This window comes from Oncorhynchus nerka, linkage group LG26, assembly GCF_034236695.1.
Source record: "Oncorhynchus nerka isolate Pitt River linkage group LG26, Oner_Uvic_2.0, whole genome shotgun sequence".
In the NCBI taxonomy this organism is placed as follows: Eukaryota; Metazoa; Chordata; class Actinopteri; order Salmoniformes; family Salmonidae; genus Oncorhynchus; species Oncorhynchus nerka.
This window is the reverse complement of record NC_088421.1, coordinates 44011583-44026296: the sequence shown is the minus strand read 5'-3', so window position 1 is coordinate 44026296 and position 14714 is coordinate 44011583. Positions and strand designations below refer to the sequence as shown.

Here is a 14714-nt window from a genome sequence, read left to right as displayed (position 1 = left end):
TTCTGAGTAAGCGTAATCTAATAATTATAAAATCTTTGAGTCTGGACACGTTCTATTGTTGCTATGCAAATAACCATGTATTTCTGTATCTTGTGACAAATACACTTTAATTTCATATAGTGTGTGTTTATCAGAGACAGTAATGTGAAGAACAACATTACATTTTAGTAATTTAAGCAGACACTCTTATCCAGAGCGACTTCATACATTTTTCATACTGGTCTCCTGTGGGAATCGAACCCACAACTCTGGTGTTGTAAGCACCACTAACTGAGCCACACGGGACCACACCAAAGTCAGACTAGGATATAGACCAAGGACTAGATAGTGTATTTTTTACTTGGAGTTTTTCCTTATTGTAGGCTACTACTTTCACAACTTTTAGTCTTGAAATCTTTGGTTGTTTACTACATTTCTAACTCTGTTTAGCACATGACCTCACATGTGAATCCTTAAAGAGATGGGTGGGGCTAAGGCTTAAGAGGGTGTGAACAATGCTGAATGGGCGGGGCTAAGGCTTAAGAGGGTGTGAACAATGCTGAATGGGCGGGGCTAAGGCTTAAGAGCGTGTGAACAATGCTGAATGGGCGGGGCTAAGGCTTAAGAGCGTGTGAACAATGCTGAATGGGTGTAGACAAAGAAAGGCTCTCCAGTAGGTGTACCAAAACATTCAAGGGCCATTTTCTCAAAGGTGTGGTTACAAGTTTATCAACTTTCAAAACATAATTACTTTCCCATTGTTCCTCAACTGCAGTGTAGCTCTACTTTTATCTAGTGTTTAAAAACAACATTTCAAATGTTGCTACGTAAGACCGAATCGAGGCGGTCGGTCACATTTTTACTCCTGAACTTAGTTAGGCTTGCCATAAAAAGGTAGAATACTTATTGACTCAAAACTTTTCAGATTTTAATTCTTAATACATTTCTAAAAACATAATTCCGCTTTGACATTATGGGGTATTGTGTGTAGGCCAGTGACCAAAAAAACATCTACATTCAGGCTGTAACACAAGACAACTAGGACAAAGTCGAGGGGTGTAAATACTTTCTGAAGGCTCTGTATGAATGACACCAGAGGAAGGACAGACAAACTAAAGCCAAAGAGAAGGACTGGCCACCCCTCATAGCCTGGTTCCTCTCTAGGTTTCTTCCTAGGTTTTGGCCCTTCTATGGAGGTTTTTCCTAGCCACCGTGCTTCAACACCTGCATTGCTTGCTGTTTGGGGTTTTAGGCTGAGTTTCTGTACAGCACTTTGAGATATCAGCTGATGTACGAAGGGCTTTATAAATACATTTGATTTGATAAGTATGCTGCTGAAAGAGACAAGAAGGAAGTAAGTTCATAGACGGATCACTGTCCTTTACACCACACACTTTATATAACATTTCATTAGAATCATGTTGAAGTACTAACAGTGGAATGTTCCTCAATAAGATGGGACTTTAAAGGGTTGTCCTAACGCTGTGGTCACTAGAGGCCATGGGACATTAAAGGGTTGTCCTAACGCTGTGGTCACTAGAGGCCATGGGACATTAAAGGGTTGTCCTAACGCTGTGGTCACTAGAGGCCATGGGACATTAAAGGGTTGTCCTAACGCTGTGGTCACTAAAGAGGCCATGGGACTTTAAAGGGTTGTCCTAACGCTGTGGTCACTAAAGAGGCCATGGGACATTAAAAGGTTGTCCTAACGCTGTGGTCACTAAAGAGGCCATGGGACATTAAAGGGTTGTCCTAACGCTGTGGTCACTTGTCACGTTCTTTCAAAATCGAACCCAGAAGCAGACCAGGACCAAGAGAGTAGGAAGAAGGTGAGTATTTATTTACAAGTGAATGTGAATGGGTAGATATATCCAGGTGGCGTAGCGGGCAGCGCTGGTGAGTTGATGGGAGTAAATAGGTGGATCCAATGGGGTAGCGGAATCCTCCGACCAGGCGGGAATGGGGTAAGTGATCCGGGTGAGTAACTGAAGACAGAACAAACGGAGGTAAGTTTAAGGCAAGCAATACGTAAAAAACAACAAAACAAATTCTATCCAACTTGAGGCTGATACTATGGCACAACATACTGTTCATGGCTAACGATCTGGCAGGGAATGGATGTCAGGTCAGAGCTTTTGAAGGGGAGAGGTGATGATCAGGACAGGTGTGCAGATTACTGATGGGATACAGGTGCGGGTGAACATCGATCTCCCAAAAAGCTAATTCACCCGGCAACCAGACAGGGTGCGTTCCAGGACCCCGGAAACACACTCCAGGACAGAAACACAGGCAAACACAGACTCAGGAAGCGGGATTCGTGACATCACTAAAGAGGCCATGGGACTTTAAAGGGTTGTCCTAACGCTGTGGTCACTAAAGAGGCCATGGCACTTATTGCAAGAGTATGTAATGATGAGTACGTAACTGCAGGAAGATGTTTTGGGAGGGGGGTGGGGTGAGAATGTTTTGCCCTCACTAAACACTGTTAGGTCCGCTAATACAGGACTAGTAAAGAACTAGTAAATGCCCTGTAAAGGACTAATAAAGGCCCTGTAAAGGACTAGTAAAGGACTAGTAAAGCCCTGTAAAGAACTAGTAAAGGCCCTGTAAAGGACTAATAAAGGCCCTGTAAAGGACTAATAAAGGCCCTGTAAAGGACTAGTAAAGGCCCTGTAAAGGACTAGTAAAGGCCCTGTGAAGAACTAGTAAAGGACTAATAAAGGCCCTGTAAAGGACTAATAAAGGCCCTGTAAAGGACTAGTAAAGCCCCGTAAAGGACTAGTAAAGGCCCTGTAAAGGACTAGTAAAGCCCCGTAAAGGACTAGTAAAGGCCCTGTAAAGGACTAATAAAGGCCCTGTAAAGGACTAATAAAGGCTCTGTAAAGGACTAGTAAAGGACTAATAAAGGCTCTGTAAAGGACTAATAAAGGCCCTGTAAAGGACTAGTAAAGGCCCTGTAAAGGACTAGTAAAGGCTCTGTAAATGACTGATAAAGGCTCTGTAAAGGCCCTGTAAAGGACTAATAAAGGCTCTGTAAAGGACTAATAAAGGCTCTGTAAAGGACTAATAAAGGCCCTGTAAAGGAATAATAAAGGCCCTGTAAAGGACTAATAAAGGCACTGTAAAGGACTAATAAAGGCACTGTAAAGGACTAATAAAGGTCCTGTAAAGGCCCTGTAAAGGACTAATAAAGGCCCTGTAAAGGACTAGTAAAGGCCCTGTGCACTACTTTTGTGGATATTTATTTTCTCCCAACATTTGTATTTTTCCATTATTCCCATGGGGGTTGCTGCAGCACCACTACATCACACGGCTTTATGGATGAGTACCATGTTATGTGTGATGTGTATATCAAACTGTATTCCTATCATGTAATACATTGTATAAAAGTGCCATGTATCTCAAGTGTATGAATAATGTATAAAGTTACCTTTGTCCTCTGAAGAAGACTGGGGTGGATGGGCCAATCAAATCAATTAAAGAGGTTGTAAGTGGTGTTCGTGTGGTGAGAAAAGTGCCATGTAAGTAGTCCAATCAATTATTATTTGAATGAAGATGTTTTGACCATATTCCATAGCTTGAAGACCATGCCTTTGGAAACTGGTACAAAATACCAAAAAGATGGATTGCAAGGCTATGTTAAATAAAGTAACAGGGTAGACATTTTCATCTTTAACCAGACAATTTCCAAAATTGAAATGTATGTGAACATTTATGTGAAACTGTGAACGTTTTACTTGTGGATTTTGAAAATAAAGATCTAAAATGAAAGATATATCAATGTGTTGGTCTACGTGCCATTTTAAAAACGATGCAGCTGAAGGCAAACATCCTGATAAACTTGCTGAGTTTGAATAAGACATCGGATTACCACTTTGCAGTTAGAACGGTTGGTTTTATTATAGCTAATAAATAATCAAATAATTGATGGATCACTGGATAAAAGCCGGTCTCTTTTCTGCCCCTGAGAGCCGGTCGGCAAACAAGTCATCACACTCCCTAACCTGATTGGTCGTTTCCCACGAAGCGTAAGCCGGCATTCACGTCATCACACTTACACATCTGATTGGTCGAGTAGGCGGGCCTTCTCACCTTGTGGCTGTGGTAACTAGTGACGCACACGCGCTACTTCTTTTTCTTTATATGTATTGGGGCAGACTACACTCAAAAAGTGTATTGCCGCCACCTACTGTGCGGGATGAAAACAAAAAGATCACAAAAATAGAAACATGTCGGTGTGAGGGGGCAAAAAAATATCCAAAACATCTTATTTCTTCTGTTAAAACCAAACTGCCAAATCCAATCCAAACTCAGGCTCAGGAGCCTGGGAGTGTGGCACATCTTCCATTGAAGTCTCAGATACTTTTCAGCTGCAGCCACAATGATGTTCAACTTCTTAGATTTATTTGATACTTTGTGCCGTACAATTAATAACAGTTGTAATAAATGCTATAAAACCCACCTTTTTAACACACTGTTCTCTTGCGTGACCCGCGGGCTGTGTTGCATCTGCGTATCACACCTTCAACACTGTCACTTGCTTTCTCAACTCTTTTGGTTGCATCCGCATAGGAGATCTGATGGACCGTCCTGACCTTCGCCAGCTCAACTTCCTTCACCCTGTTACAGGGCACTTCAAGAACTCTGGATCCTGATCTCCACCACAATCACAGTCCTGACCTTCTTCACTCCGATCTTCACCCTGTTACAGGGCACTTCAACAACTCTGGATCATGATCTCCACCACAATCACAGTCCTGACCTTCTTCACTCCGATCTTCACCCTGTTACAGGGCACTTCAACAACTCTGGATCATGATCTCCACCACAATCACAGTCCTGACCTTCTTCACTCCGATCTTCACCCTGTTACAGGGCACTTCAACAACTCTGGATCATGATCTCCACCACAATCACAGTCCTGACCTTCTTCACTCCGATCTTCACCCTGTTACAGGGCACTTCAACAACTCTGGATCATGATCTCCACCACAATCACAGCCCTGACCTTCTTCACTCCGATCTTCAGCCTCCACACATATGCCACATGGCCAAATCCTTTACAGTTTTTACATTGTAGCATTTTATGGACGAATGGTCTCATCTTACCTTACAAACCTTTAGCTTTAAAAGGTGTAGGGAGCAGTGGATGCTGCTGAGTGGAGGCTGCTGGGTGGAGGCTGCTGAGTGGAGGCTGCTGAGTGGAGGCTGCTGAGTGGAGGCTGCTGGGTGGAGGCTAATGAGTGGAGGCTGCTGAGTGGAGGCTGCTGGGTGGAGGCCGCTGAGTGGAGTCTGCTGAGTGGAGGCTGCTGAGTGGAGGCTGCTGAGTGGAGGCTGCTGAGTGGAGTCTGCTGAGTGGAGGCTGCTGAGTGGAGGCTGCTGGGTGGAGGCTGCTGAGTGGAGGCTAATGAGTGGAGGCTGCTGAGTGGAGGCTGCTGGGTGGAGGCCGCTGAGTGGAGTCTGCTGAGTGGAGGCTGCTGAGTGGAGGCTGCTGAGTGGAGGCTAATGAGTGGAGGCTGATGAGTGGAGGCTGCTGAGTGGAGGCTAATGAGTGGAGGCTGCTGAGTGGAGGCTGCTGGGTGGAGGCTGCTGAGTGGAGGCTAATGAGTGGAGGCTGCTGAGTGGAGGCTAATGAGTGGAGACTGCTGGGTGGAGGCTGCTGGGTGGAGGCTGCTGAGTGGAGGCTAATGAGTGGAGACTGCTGGGTGGAGGCTGCTGGGTGGAGGCTGCTGAGTGGAGGCTAATGAGTGGAGGCTGCTGAGTGGAGTCTGCTGAGTGGAGTCTGCTGAGTGGAGGCTGCTGGGTGGAGGCTGCTGGGTGGAAGCTGCTGAGTGGAGTCTGCTGAGTGGAGGCTGCTGAGTGGAGGACGACTCATAATAATGGCTGGTAACGGAGCGAATGGAATGGTATGTGTTTGATACGATTCCGCCCCAGCCATTACCACGAGCCCGTCCTCCCCAATTAAGGTGCCACCAACCTCCTGTGGTAGGGTGTTCTTTGTCAAAAAAAGAAAAAAAAGAACCAATAGACTCTTTTCCCTTTCTCCATTCATTGTTCTGGTCAGGTGACAGGAAACTAACCCCACCTACTCTGCTCTTTTAGGTATCTGACCTCAGCTTCCATCGACATCCCGAAGATGACACCCTGAACCGAGTTCAGAATACCACACTTTGGATGTCACGATTCCTGTGATTCCCACTTCACTGAATCACTGTTCCTGTGATTCAAATAAAATCAAATGTATTTATTTAGCCCTTCGTACATCAGCTGATATCTCAAAGTGCTGTACAGAAACCCAGCCTAAAACCCCAAACAGCAAGCAATGCAGGTGTAGGTGTAGCAATGCAGCTGCACTCTTTCTCTCTGTTCCTGTGATTCCCACTTCCCTCTTTCTCTCTGTTCTTGTGATTCCCACTTCCCTCTGTTCTTGTGATTCCCACTTCCCTCTTTCTCTCTGTTCTTGTGATTCCCACTTCCCTCTTTCTCTCTGTTCCTGTGATTCCCACTTCCCTCTTTCTCTCTGTTCCTGTGATTCCCACTGCATTCTTTCTCTCTGTTCCTGTGATTCCCACTTCCCTCTTTCTCTCTGTTCTTGTGATTCCCACTTCCCTCTTTCTCTCTGTTCTTGTGATTCTCACTGCATTCTTTCTCTCTGTTCCTGTGATTCCCACTTCCCTCTTTCTCTCTGTTCTTGTGATTCCCACTGCATTCTTTCTCTCTGTTCCTGTGATTCACACTTCCCTCTTTCTCTCTGTTCCTGTGATTCCCACTTCCCTCTTTCTCTCTGTTCTTGTGATTCCCACTTCCCTCTTTCTCTCTGTTCTTGTGATTCCCACTGCATTCTTTCTCTCTGTTCCTGTGATTCCCACTTCCCTCTTTCTCTCTGTTCTTGTGATTCCCACTGCATTCTTTCTCTCTGTTCCTGTGATTCCCACTTCCCTCTTTCTCTCTGTTCCTGTGATTCCCACTTCCCTCTTTCTCTCTGTTCTTGTGATTCCCACTGCATTATTTCTCTCTGTTCCTGTGATTCCCACTTCCCTCTTTCTCTCTGTTCTTGTGATTCCCACTTCCCTCTGTTCTTGTGATTCCCACTTCCCTCTTTCTCTCTGTTCTTGTGATTCCCACTTCCCTCTTTCTCTCTGTTCCTGTGATTCCCACTGCATTCTTTCTCTCTGTTCTTGTGATTCCCACTTCCCTCTTTCTCTCTGTTCCTGTGATTCCCACTTCCCTCTTTCTCTCTGTTCCTGTGATTCCCACTTCCCTCTTTCTCTCTGTTCCTGTGATTCCCACTTCCCTCTTTCTCTCTGTTCTTGTGTGTCCCACTTCCCTCTTTCTCTCTGTTCCTGTGATTCCCACTTCCCTCTTTCTCTCTGTTCCTGTGATTCCCACTTCCCTCTTTCTCTCTGTTCTTGTGATTCCCACTGCATTATTTCTCTCTGTTCCTGTGATTCCCACTTCCCTCTTTCTCTCTGTTCTTGTGATTCCCACTGCATTCTTTCTCTCTGTTTCTGTGATTCCCACTGCAATTCTTTCTCTCTGTTCCTGGGTGTTTCCCTCGTTCCCTCTGTTCCTGGGTGTTTCCCTCGTTCTCTCTGTTCCTGTGATTCCCACTTCCCTCGTTCTCTCTGTTCCTGTGATTCCCTCTTCCCTCGTTCCCTCTGTTCCTGGGTGTTTCCCTCGTTCTCTCTGTTCCTGTGATTCCCACTTCCCTCGTTCTCTCTGTTCCTGTGATTCCCACTTCCCTCGTTCTCTCTGTTCCTGGGTGTTTCCACTGCACTAGTGTCTAGGGGTTTTACAGAGAATGGTGTGACAAATGAACCAGCATCCAGTCAGCAGCGGGTCCTGTGGGAGAAAACAGCTTGTTGATGAGGGAGGGTCGAAGAAGAATTGCAAGAATGGTGCAAGCTAAAAAGGCAGGCCACAAACAGACAAATAAAGGCAGGCCACAAACAGACAAATAAAGACAGGCCACAAACAGACAAATAAAGACAGGCCACAAACAGACAAATAAAGACAGGCCACAAACAGACAAATAACAGCACAGTGCAACAGTGGTGTTCAGAACTGGTCCTTGTCTCAGATTGGCTATCGCAGCACGGGTCCTTGTCGCGGATTGGCTATCGCAGCAGACGACCACACCGAATTCACTCCTATCAGCTCAAAACAAGGAAGTGTCTCCAGTGAGCACGCGATCACCAACACTGGACAATTGAGGAGTGGAAAACCATTCCCTGGTCCAATTGAATCCCAGTTCCTGTTGATGGCAGGTAGGATTTGGCGTAAGCAGAATGAGTCCATGGCCACATCCTGCCTGGTGTCAACGGTACAGGCTGATGGTGGTGGTGTAATGGTGGTGGTGGTGTAATGGTGGTAGTGGTGGTGGTGTGGGGAATGTTTTCCTGGCGCATGTTAGATCCCTTGATCCCAATTGAGCAGCGTTTGAATGCCACACCTTGTAGAATCCATGCCCTGAATAATTCAGGCTGTTCTGGAGGCAACTGGTGGTCCGACCCAGTTATTAATGGGTGTACCTAATAAACAGAGTATATATCAGACATGTGGAAGTGAAGAGTATGGTACTAATAAGAATGGACTGACCCACAAACCTAATGAGGACGGGAATTGGCCCGACTGAGCAAATAGCCTGGTATGAGAGAAAGACAGATGTATTTATTCAGCAACTTGGTCTGATGACATATTTAGGGGGCAGGCACCATGGAAGCAGCAATCCTGGGCAAGTCTACAGTTGCTCTGGAAGGAAGAAGCAGTCTCTTCCTGACATTCTCAATCCCTGATACGAATCAAGAGAAGAAGAATCTTTGACCTGGATGGACCATATTTATCTGTGGACATTCCTGAGTCCATGGCTCCATTACAAATAGCACCCCATTCCTTATGTAGTGCACTACTTTTGGCCAGGACCCATAGGGATCTGGTTAAACGTAGTGCACTATGTAGGGAATAGGTTGCCATTTGGGACAAGACTCATGTTGTTTATGTTGGAAACAGGAGTCACGTGAGACTATGACAGGGGCCTCCAACCCTGTTCATGGAGAGCTACCCTCCTGTAGGTTTTCACTCCAACCCCAGTTACAACAAACCTGATTCAGTTTATCAACCAGCTAATTATTAGAATCAGGTGTGCTAGATTAGGGTTGGAGTTACAACCTACAGGACCATATCTCAGTGACGTCATGACAACCAGCCGTGACCACTGGCATGGCACCCAACTTTCAAAGGAATTACAAATCATAGTTTGTACATGATTACAATAGTTTGTAAACGAATACTTCACATAAATTAAGGAGGAAAGAATAGTGCAGAGTTAATCACATTATTTATTAACCTGACATTAATACCGTTTGTTCACATAGAAACCAACAACAAGGTAGTGATTCAGCAAAATACACACAGTAGCACTTCAGTCGACAACAATGGCCGACAGACATGATAATAGTGAACCAGGGAGACGGGGAACAGATCCAACAATGATAAAAGCATGATTTTAAAAAGGAGATGTTATGACGTACAAATACAGAGAAAACCGTTGAAAGGTGTCATCGTCATGGAAACGTGTAACAATGTTTAACCTCGACAGTAACTTAGTTAGAATACATATGAGCCTAATAATAATCTTTGTCTGATATGTGCACCGCACTGTAACAAGTTGCAATGTTGTTAGCTAGCTACAATAACGTTACAATGTTGTTAGCTAGCAACAATAACGTTACAATGTTGTTAGCTAGCTACAATGTTTATCTTTCTCTTACATGGAAGATTTCAGACAGTTTAAGTCTAGTCCTGGGCTAAAAAAATAAAAATATTAACTTAACGGAGATTCTCCATTGACCAGGCTTTTTATTCTAAGGACTAGGCTTAAACTGTCTGATATCTTCCATGTAAGAGAAAGATAAACACCTTTTTAAGAAAAGCGGTTTAAAATGTTTAGTCCCAACAGTGTCATTATTATGTTGGCTTATTCTAGTGACATGGACAGAAGCCATCAAATCCCTTTCGGCAATATAACAGGACCAAAATGAATCAATCACATTCAATGGATGATAGGCCACTTGTTTAATTTAAAACTGAGTTAGCCTGGTCCTAGATCTGTTTGTATGGTCTTGCCCACTCCTACGGTCATTATGGTCATTGTTGGCAAGATAGCACAAACAGATCAGGGACCAGGCTAGACGTCAGTATCCACACAGTAGCAAAATACAGTGTTTTCTGATCACAGCCAGTCATGATAGACTGGTCCCAGATCTGTTTTTGCTATCATGTCAATTCCATGTTTGGCATGGCAAGGAGTGGACACAATAGCACAAACAGATCTGGGGACCAGGCTACAGTCAACACGGCACTCGGGCTCTCAGATTGAAGAACCCCTCTCCAGCTACCCTCAGCTCCCAGACTTCCTCTCAATCCTGTTCCAAGTAACGGCAGAGTAACGAACGAGACCTGGAGGGATGACTCTACTCCAACCAGCTCTGGTAGAGCCTTGCACAAGTAACCGCAGAGTAACGAACGAGACCTGGAGGGATGACTCTACTCCAACCAGCTCTGATAGAGCCTTTGCCCAAGTAACCGCAGAGTAACGAACGAGACCTGGAGGGATGACTCTACTCCAACCAGCTCTGATAGAGCCTTTGCCCAAGTAACCGCAGAGTAACGAACGAGACCTGGAGGGATGACTCTACTCCAACAGGCTCTGATAGAGCTTTTACACTGTATACCAGGGATATTGTCCACCAGGAAGCTTCCACAAGCAACTCCTCGTGGTCTCTTGAGCTCGTCTTCTAATAGTAGCGCTTTGATGAAACAGAATCCTATACCTACCCAGTTGTCATACCTATCCAGACCGTTCATTTGAGGGTCAGGGCCGAGGGGAAGGACTAGGGAGGGGTTGAGGACTGTCTGTTGAGCTCCAGTAGTAATGTGATGATCCAGTGTTACACTTCTTATACCTATCAAGACCCTTCAGATCTGCCAACACCCAAGGGTTAGTGCCAAGGTCCCTATCTTATGCTAGGTGGCTTCACTCCTACACGATGCCCCGTCCCTAAACTGACAGTCATCGCATGATATGACATAAGACAATAGGGGAGGGTTAGGGAGTGATTTGGGACTGGCTGTTAGTCTGGTGAGTAGCCGATGCTATCCGTAATGCAGTCCTTAGGTCTGGAGTATCTAGGACCGTCTCATCTCCCATCTCCGCTAGAGTAGGGTGAAGTTGCCCCTAGATGCTGATCTTGGGTCAGTTTAGTATTTCCCCCACTACTGGTTACATATAGGATTGAGGGAGGGGGAAATGATCCAAGATCTGTACCTAGGGGGAAACCCCCCCCGTGCCATCTCACTGACTGAATACAACCATGGCTTCAGTGTTTTCTCCACAGTATGTAGGTCATGAGGAGGACGAGGCCTGCGGACAGAGCTGCTATGACACACTGGTGGATGGTGAGGACGCTCTCCAGGTTGCCAATGCGTTCCTCCATGGCACTGGTGTGGAAGTAGTCATAGACCCCGGCCCCGATGCTCCACACGGCCCACACAGCATCCACGATCAGGGGCATGGTAGGTCGTCAGAGGGGCTGAAGCTGGTGCTGAGGCTGGGGAGGGGACCCTGGGATGTCACAGGGGTGGGACTTCAGGGTCTCACCTACACCTGGGACATGGAGGCGTGGAAGATCAACGACGGCTTGGGACAGGGCTGGGGTGTCAGTTCAGGGTCTCTCCAGCCTCTCCCGGGTTCCTCCTGCAGTAGTGCTGATTTATAGGCTTGGGACAGGGCTGGGGTGTCAGTTCAGGGTCTCTCCAGCCTCTCCCGGGTTCCTCCTGCAGTAGTGCTGATTTATAGGCTTGGGACAGGGCTGGGGTGTCAGTTCAGGGTCTCTCCAGCCTCTCCCGGGTTCCTCCTGCAGTAGTGCTGATTTATAGGCTTGGGACAGGGCTGGGGTGTCAGTTCAGGGTCTCTCCAGCCTCTCCCAGGTTCCTCCTGCAGTAGTGTTGATTTATAGGCTTCCTCACCTGCAATGGAATGGTTGGGAATGTAGTTTTACCAGGTTATATATGAATGCAATATTATGAATATAGAATGGAATATGAAATTCAGTTATGCTAAGTAACATAGGTAGGCTCCTCTGTTGTATCTAAATGAGAACTCGCATGGTCAAAAAGTGAAACACGCACACTTATGATCTTATAGAACACATTTCACTGCCCTGATTCAGGGAACCTGAATAATACTGTATGTTCCACGGAACACATGTGGAACTTTGCCTGAGCTTTGAAACGAAGCTGACAACATTGTAAATGTTATTGTAGCTAACTAACAACATTGTAATGGTATTGTAGCTAGCTAACAACATTGTAACGTTATTGTTGCTAGCTAACAACATTGTAACGTTATTGTTGCTAGCTAACAACATTGTAATGTTATTGTAGCTAGCTAACAACATTGTAACGTTATTGTTGCTAGCTAACAACATTGTAACGTTATTGTTGCTAGCTAACAACTTTGTAATGTTATTGTAGCTAGCTAACAACATTGTAACGTTATTGTTGCTAGCTAACAACATTGTAACGTTATTGTAGCTAGCTAACAACATTGTAATGTTATTGTAGCTAGCTAACAACATTGTAATGTTATTGTAGCTAGCTAACAACATTGTAACGTTATTGTAGCTAGCTAACAACATTGTAACGTTATTGTAGCTAGCTAACAACATTGTAACGTTATTGTAGCTAGCTAACAACATTGTAATGTTATTGTAGCTAGCTAACAACATTGTAACGTTATTGTAGCTAGCTAACAACATTGCAACTTGTTACAGTGCGGTGCACATATCAGACAAAGATTATTATTAGGCTCATATGTATTCTAACAAAATTCCATGAATTTGCAACCTTCGGTGACTACTTTTGACAATGACACCGGTACAGAACTGGATGTACTTTATTTATCTCATATGGTTAGCTAGTTAGCTTAGCCAGCTACATCTTTGCTGAGCTAGGAACATTCCTAGGACTTACCAAAATGACCCAAGCGCACAGGTTAAAATGAGCCACGCTTGCAATCTGCATCCAAGTTATCTATCTAGCTATACATCACATAATCGTCAACATATAACGTTCGATGGTTGACATACAAAAACCGGGCTAGCAACATGATCCTTAGCTTAGTCACCCACTACATCCGGGTGCAGTGCTACATTCAGGAACACGTGGACAGGGCGTGTTCGAAATAGCGTCATTACAATCGATCACTGCTGATAATAAACACAATACGTATCGGGCATCATCATCATCCTATTTTGCTTTCTAGCGGCTAAAGTCACATTTTGAAAACGACCCGTGTAGCTAATTTCCAGTAGCTAGCTACCAACGTCCGTTTTAGCAAAGCTTAGCTAAGTGGTGAACTGGAAGATGACACGGTGTGTCTTGGTTTGGAGATGTATGTTTGAGATTGCTCGTCATAAAAACGTGCTACCATCAATAAATATATTTGTATCATCCATAACATTTCTCAAACGGATTCAGTCAATTGACAGGAAAAAGGTTTGAAAACTCATATTTTTCCTTCGCACTATTACCGGGCGCGGTGGCCAAGTGGTAAGGCGTCGGTCTCGTAAACCGAAGATCGCGGGCTCGATCCCCGTCCGTGCCTCGGAAACGAAGTCCACGGTGGACACATTTTTAAAACGGGACAGTTCCAACGTGATACTTCATGGTGATATTTGATACATATTTCAAACTCAATATTAAGTTAATGCGTTGATAAAACGTTTAAATCTCAACCATGTACAATGTAAAAGTTACCCCTCTGACTTCCCATACATAAGTGGTGTTCATCAAGACAATACATTGTAGACATCAAGGTAAAAACAAGTTTAGAGCTAAAACAAATCTAGGAGAAATCAAAGTTAAAACAGTTTAACGGCTAAAAATCTTAAACTTTTATTTCAGACGTTTATTTGGCACGCCCCTCCTAATGACCACCAGTCGGCGCTCCAACTACAATAGTGTGTATCGACCAGTTAAGTAGCGCACTGAGATTTTATATACAGATCAGATGAGAGATCAGCCATCATAGAATGACACATGGATGAAGAAAAAAAACTAAAACTAGACTAAGACTGAGTTCTTGTCTATCTTTGTAAATATACATTTTTGTAAATATAGATCTTGTTTTCAATCCAATGCCGTAATAATACAGCCTGGTAATATAGTCCTAAATATGTTAGGCAAATCAACGTTATGACTTTATATTTTACTCAGAAACTTGATAAATCCTTATGGTTTACGAAAACCTCGTTTTTCTGATTATTGTTTGGGAAGAGGAAGGAACAATAGTAATTTACTCCCCACACTTTTACATACGAAAGTGCAGAGCCAAACCTTTCCATTTGGTGGCAATGGTTACTGCACGATCTCAACTGTCTCCAGGACTGTGTTATTCTGGATTTGCGCACGCATGGAGCTCGACATACCTACTGCCTAGTCACCACCACCTAGAATTCCATTTTAGGGAGGGCCTGAAAAGGAGGCTCGCACTACGCGGCCCACACAGCACAGCCAGAGCCACTGGGTTTGGGCTACTGTCTCTAGGTTCTGTACGGGACGATCGGTCAGTACACACGCAGAGAGAGGGAGAGAGATCAGGTGGGTTTATTTTTCCCCGGGCAACGTTACCGGTCTGGGACACACCGTAGCCTACTGCTTTTTTTGTTCAGGAA

At 44.8% G+C, this 14714-nt stretch overlaps 1 protein-coding gene, 1 long non-coding RNA gene and 1 other non-coding gene across 3 annotated transcripts in view; 2 read left to right on the top strand and 1 right to left on the bottom strand.

Moving 5' to 3' along the window:
• The window catches only part of LOC135564763 (cytokine receptor-like factor 3), a 133086-nt gene that overhangs the window by 81821 nt on the left and 36551 nt on the right, over positions 1–14714 (top strand). The window lies entirely within an intron of this gene.
• LOC135564761 (uncharacterized) lies at positions 9300–13384 on the bottom strand. The gene is made up of 2 exons (XR_010461264.1): positions 13012–13384; positions 9300–12006 (listed from the first exon to the last, which is right to left on the bottom strand). It is a non-coding gene; the product is annotated as an uncharacterized LOC135564761 (long non-coding RNA).
• Positions 13574–13645, top strand: trnat-cgu (transfer RNA threonine (anticodon CGU)). Its single transcript has one exon. It is a non-coding gene; the product is annotated as a tRNA-Thr (tRNA).